Source organism: Balaenoptera acutorostrata, chromosome 14 (genome assembly GCF_949987535.1).
Source record: "Balaenoptera acutorostrata chromosome 14, mBalAcu1.1, whole genome shotgun sequence".
NCBI classification, from domain to species: domain Eukaryota; kingdom Metazoa; phylum Chordata; class Mammalia; order Artiodactyla; family Balaenopteridae; genus Balaenoptera; species Balaenoptera acutorostrata.
The window spans coordinates 28,965,235-28,971,967 of record NC_080077.1 but is presented as its reverse complement, the minus strand read 5'-3'; the positions used below and the strand labels follow the sequence as shown (position 1 = coordinate 28,971,967).

The window sequence follows — 6,733 nt, the reverse complement described above, 5'->3', positions numbered from 1 at the left end:
AAACTCGGAGGCTTGGTCTGGAGAACAGATGACATGGAGAAACAGAGATAATAATACCTCTTTCCAACTATCTGAAAGGCTAGGTGCATAAAATACACTGACCTTGCTATTTTCTTCAGCTTCAGAGCACTGATCTTCAAACTTATGTGTGCAGGGGGAGCTTATGAAAGCATATGAAAGCAGGGATCAGAGCTCCATAGCCACCAGCTGCCATTCAAATGGCCCTGGGTGGAGGAGAATCAAGGAACTACATTTCCACAAGAACCACAGGTGACTCTGATGCAGGTGGTCTACAGAGCACACTTTGTGAAACACTGCTTTGTAGGGTGAACAAGAATCAGTGGGCGAATATCACAAGGAGACAGATTGCAGCTCAATATACAAAAAAGACCTTCCTAAGGATTACAGCTTCTCTGAAATGAAAAGACTTGTCTCATATGGTTGTACATTCCCATCACTGGTGGGTTCCAACCAGATCCTGGGTGACCGCAGTAAAGATGTCACAGAGTGCTTGCTTCGACAGCACATATACAAAAATTGGAACAATACAGAGAAGATTAGCATGGCCCCTGCACAAGGATGACATGCAAATTCGTGAAGAGTTCCATACTTTTAATCTGGGACTAGCCTGTTCATACGTGAGGAAGAAGGCCAATGATATTCTAGATTACAACCCTTCCTTTCATTATTAGTAGACAAATTAACTAGTGTTATTTTAAAAATATAAATTTGAAAAGAATATTTTCTTTTCTACTCTGCACCTCTCACATACTCTGTATCTAACATTTAGCCACAGATGCAGACATTCTGTGGGCTACATTTATACTTCTGTATCAAAATGCTAAGCAAAGCGAGTTACATCAAGCTCTCAGCTCACATGTTTTAAAGGAAATAATGTTCTCAAGACATAGTCAGATTTACAATTAACATTATAGTTTACTAAGATCCTATAATACATACCATATTCTAAAATAAAATTTCAAGAAATGTATGGAAAAGTAAAACTACTAATAAATTTATTCATGATAAACTAAGACATGAAAAAATTTAGCAATATGAATTCAGTTATCCCAAAAAAAGGCACGTAGAACACTGAATCTAGATATGTTTTTTTTAAGTGGCTCTTGAGCATTTGCCCCATATTTATGCAAACATATAAGCTTTTAAAGTAAATACCAAACATTTCAGTCAAATATTACTTAATGATTTTAACCTCCCCTCTATCTAGTTATTTGAAGATATTTCCTAGTGCCTTCTACTACCAAAAAAAAAAAATTGTTAATCTTTTTTTTTTTTTTTACTTAAAAACTCTTGATAAATGCTTTTGTCTCTTAAAGGACAGTTATCATGAAAACATTTCGTTTCCTACACTGTATACCGCCATGATGATCTATTCTTGTTTCTGTATTAAAGAGGCTGCTAAACGTTATTGAAAGTACAATTTGGGTAAATAATATTGAAATGTTGATGTTCTGCAAACAAAGAATCTCCAACGCTCTGTCACTGTAATTGCAGCTGATTTTTTTTAACCGGTGGGTTTCCCAGTCCTATCCCAAGTCTACCAGCAATCAAATTGATTAAAAATCTCACACCACCTGCACCTTTGTCAGCTTACCAACTATTAATAGTCAAGTACCTTTAACTGTAAGCAAATAACATCTATCTCGATACATTGTCTTGTATTATATCTAAATGAAATAAAGAGGGAGGAATAATATCCTAGAGAGTAAACATGGTATTTTGAGGGGAAATAAAGTACTATGTTATTTAATTAAAAAAAAAAAATGTCACAGAAATGAGCATTCAACAAACAGATGGTTGTCTGCATGGAAGCAGAGAGTTTCAATTGCTGATGAGATTGTTTAATTCTGGATTTGTTAGATAAACATGCCAGTTCTGACTATTATCTTTTATATAGAAGTTACTTGGCAGTGGGATAAACAAGAAAGCAGAGGCTGGAATGACTCCTGTTAATTTTGAAACAGGGAGAGTAACTGGTCAATTAACTGTTTTTCCTTGAAGGACCCTAAATTAGAGGGGAAATGTTAGAACATTTTATCCTAATTTTTTAATGATGCATTATCTTTGCTACAAGATGAATTCTCAAGACTTGAGAATTTAGCATTGTGTGGACCAAAGATGGTAAGAAACCATGAGTGACACAAGTATCTGGAATAAAGAACTAGGATGTGGTAGCAGGGGGTGTATCAGACACATGTTCCATGGGGAGGGGGAAGCAAAGAGATGGAAGGGAAGGAAACAAGGTAAAAAAGTATCTTTTATATTTGTGTTTCACTGACTTTTCTTTCCAAATTTCCATTGCCAGCCTTAAATTTACTACAAGCCAAGAGTTCAAAGTCAAAATTAATTGCTCTAAAAAGAATGAAAAAGAAACAGGAAGAGAAATGACATCTTTTCACATCCTGAACAAGCCAATTGTGATATTGATAGGGAAAGGGGACTGATTCATATTAGGTCAGATGTGATGGGAAGCCAATAATGAGACATTAGTTCCATTTGTGGTTTGGCTGTGTGAACTGCCAAGCTACAGGGTGTTAGAGCAAGCTGACGGCCCAGATTCACGCCCTTTCCTTTTATGACGTAAAATGTCCTTCATCTGTAGGGCAAAAGTACATCCTGTTTTACAAATAGAAATAAAAGTCTAAAAGAAGAAGGGCATCCATGTATCTCTTCATCTGAGATTGAGGAAAGCTGTGCTGGTCAACTGAAGGCCTTTCTGTGGAGGTAACATTTGAGTTGAGCTCTAAATGACCAAAAGAATCCTGGTATTTGAAGACCGCAAGAACCACTTATGAGGCAGAGGGACCAGTCCATGCAAAAAACAAGGGCTTGCCTCAAACATACAAAAAATTAGTTTGCTGAGGGAGCAGCAGCTAGTTTCCAGGGTTGGGAACATTGGGAAGAATCCAGATTCCAAAAATATGGCTCTTATTGTCCCGGTGGCTATAAAGCGATAGCCAGAGTGGCCACTAAAGATGAAAGAGCCACCATGTTAGGTTCTGAGTGACACAGAGAGACCACTGGACCAGCACACTGACTGGAGGGGACCCATGGAGATTCTTGCCTTCCTAACAGCTGCCTGGAGGGCCAGCTAATATAATTCAGACATGAGGTGGAGTTACAACCCCACTGGTCGACACTGACCAGTGAAAGACAGGAGATAGGAAGGGGCCAGCAGATAAATTGCTTGCTCGTCCCTCTCTCTGAGATCCTGTTTCTAGATGCTTTCCTACAGCTCTTGGAGAGGTCCTGTGAGACCATGGTACCTGTAAACTGTGGCCCGCCCACTAGCACACTTGGATTTCTCTCCCTATTTTCCTGCCTTTTACTAAATTCCTTTTCCTCTCACCCCTCTTTCCTGGGGTTTCACTTCCTAATAGAGTTAATCCCAAAGCTTTTGCCTCAGGCAGTTTCCTAGAGGATGTAGTCTAAGATGCATATATGAGTTCATTTAATCCTCACAGAAATCTCATGAGTCAGGTACTATTAATGTCCCCACGATATAGATTTTAAAAAACTGATTGCAGAAGTTATGTAACTTGCCCAGAGTCATGAAGTTGGTGAGTGGACCAGCTGAGCTGATCTGGCTCTACAACCCCTGTGTTCTACTGTCATGTAGATGCCGGTCACATTCAAGGGACATTCGAGATGGGTCTGCAACGGCTCATGTAGAGAAGGAGGCTGCTACTCTCACGAAAGGATGCCTGGGGCCCACCTCGCTGGATTCGTTGTACTGGAAAAGACAAGGCTTGACCGATTAGCTAGTCTTCATCAGCAATATCATTAACCACTTACCAGACATCTATTCTGTGAGAGCACTGTTCCAGGTACCAAGCAACCCAAGTAATCAGAGATGACCTCGACACTCTAGAGGCTGGGGAAAACGGAGCCCAAACAGAAAAGCTGCGCGCAGACCAGAATAAGGCGGGGTGAGGCATTTGCCTTGGGCGCAAAATTTAAGGAGGCCCCCAAAACTCAGTAATCTAGAGAAATCATGTTTTAATGAAATAATTTTTTTAAATCTTAATTAAGGTAAAAAATGTCATGATGAACAAAATATCAAAATTTTAAATGAAAACAAGATCAGTACCAGAGCCATGTTGGAGCCTGAGGCAAAAGACATAATCAGTAATACTGATCCTTCTCCCCAGTCCAGTCCTGTAGAGAAGGATAAATTATTCAAGGTGTATATGTTCATTTCTTTGGCCCTCAGGGCCATACTCAACCCCAGAGTAGAATCAGGACTCTTTTTTAATAACTTCAGTGTACAGACCTAACTAATACACACACTTGAATGTTTTATACAAGGACTAAGATGAACAATCACAATCCTTGCCCAGTATTGCACTCTCCTACAGCCAACCGAGGGACATTAAATAATATTATTTAGAATTAAAATTATTTTTAATTATTCCTATCTTTGAAAATGGGAAAAAACCACTGTTTTCTTATTAAACATTTTTTTAAATCTTACAGTTAAATAAGAAATATGATTGCAGGTGATGGAAAATGCCAATGTTCAATAACTATTCAGTAATGTGCCGTAAATGAGGAAACTAAAAATAGATTATAAGCGCTAGTTTATTATCTTTATATTTTTATTCTATTATAATGAATGATAATAGTTAATATGCAATCATTTAAACTTTCAAATTACAAAACTAATTTAAATTTACAGAACTAGAAATTCCTAACTGAAAATTACAAAATTATATTCCTTTATATGTGCTAACTTTGAGATAATCAGGTGAGAAAATGTTCTTCTCTGCCTATGGTGCCTACGAAGAATTGTCTTCTGGGGTGGGAAAAAAAAGATTCTTTGAAGGATAAAATTCTACCTGAATTGTTGTACTGTATTCAAATAGATCAAAAACCTTTCTCTTTAGGCATGGATTTCCTAAAAGGGAGCAGAACAAGGAAAAGGCTTATCTGCAAGCTGCTCCACTGATGAGCTGGGGGTGGGAGCACACATGGAGAAAGGGAGGGAAATTCCCAGCTCTGGAGGAGAGCAGAAGGGAATACCCGCAAAAATCAGAGATACCTTGGCATGGATTTAACTTCCTCTTCCTAAACTTGCTGAAACACTTCTTCAAATCAAAACAAAATATAACAACAACAAAAAACCCTTCTTTCTTTTACAACTGAACAACAGTGATAATTGTGAGACTGCTAACCGTACTTTCCCAGCAGGTCAGGCTGTAACTTGATTTAACTGCTTTTGCACTGGGACAAACGAAAAGAAGGCAACTCTCCTTTCCATCCCCAGCCTCAGTCTGGGATTTGCCAATTTTTATAAATATGTCACATTGTTAGCACTTTCTTATTACTCCTGTAGCCTACAGTCATTCTGAAGTCCTTTGGCTTTTCTTCTTAACCCCTTTATTTATATGCCATGTAACTAATACAAGTCTTGAAATCACCAAAGAGATAAACTCTCCTCTTATAATAAATAACGGTTGGGGGGAAAGTACTTCCTAATGATCATTCAAAATGAGTTAAGCAGTAAAATTTCTATTATGGTTCCTGTGTATACATATTATAAAGCTTTGCTAGTCAAAAACCCATAGCACACAAAAAAACAGTAAAATAAAAGACCTTTGGTCTCTTTAGCTATTATGTCTTCAATTAGGAGTTTAGTCAATGTAATGATTTCCTTAGGTAATCACCAGTATGCGATTTTACACACACACCACACACACACACACACACACACACACACACACATTTTTCAGGGTTCAAGAAAACCTCCAAATTCAATTCAGTGTAACATTCTAATATTTAGTCTAACATTATTTGTCCAAGGAGAACAAACTGGAAATTTCACAAGCATTGATTTAGTTGTAAACTTTTAGATTTTTTCCCCTGCTCCAGTCTTATAAATATAGTGCTCGAAAAACCCTGGGACACAAAATTTCAATGCTTTTGTTCCAGTACTTTTAGTGTCTTGAAACAGAATGTTACAAAAAAACAACATCATAAATCTTAATACTCTAATGAGGATATGTTTAAAAGCCTAGTCTAGATATAAAGTCTAATTCTTCATACCTCTGATTTGGACACAGAGGTTCTTCTGGAATTTATATTTGAGCCAAGCTTCCACGTAGAGGGCGAGGGCAGTGGTGTGTGTTCCATCATGTGTTCAAGCGCCATGAAAGTTCTGCTCTGTTCAGTCTCAGATACAATTTAACAAAACCCCCAAAACAATAATACCTGTATAGTAAGTAGGAAGTCCTCTAGATATTCCAAGCTAAAAAAAGTGATATCATTTTTCAGATGTCAAATACCTGGCAGAAATTGACCAGTTCAGTTTTGAATACTGTCATTAGCCATTCCCCCCAGCCAGGGGAAAATTTCTTCATGCTCTAAAAACAGGAACAACAAATTGTCAGTTAATCTCATTTTAGAATCTATAAATTTTATGTCTCCAGATGTGAGATTAGATATAGAACAAATGGAGTGGATGAAGAAGGCAAAGGAACAAAATATTTAGGATAATTTACCCCCTCAGAAAAAGATGACAGTTTAACTCATTGGAAAACAGACTTCTCAGCTATGAATAGGGACATTATTTGGCCTGATAAATGCTATAATCTCTGAAACTTTAAGTATGTGTGGTCAGTGAATATTTCTCTTTTATTTTCATTCTCATTTGTTTGAAGGGTAAGAATTAGCTACTATAAATTTGAAGACCATTCATATACTAAATAAAGTC

At 37.4% G+C, this 6,733-nt stretch overlaps 1 non-coding gene across 1 annotated transcript; it reads left to right on the top strand.

Annotated features, from left to right (window-relative positions):
* The first annotated feature begins 507 nt into the window (after window positions 1–507).
* On the top strand, window positions 508–614 carry LOC114238979 (U6 spliceosomal RNA). The gene has a single exon (XR_003624195.1). It is a non-coding gene; the product is annotated as a U6 spliceosomal RNA (small nuclear RNA).
* Window positions 615–6,733: the final 6,119 nt, after the last annotated feature.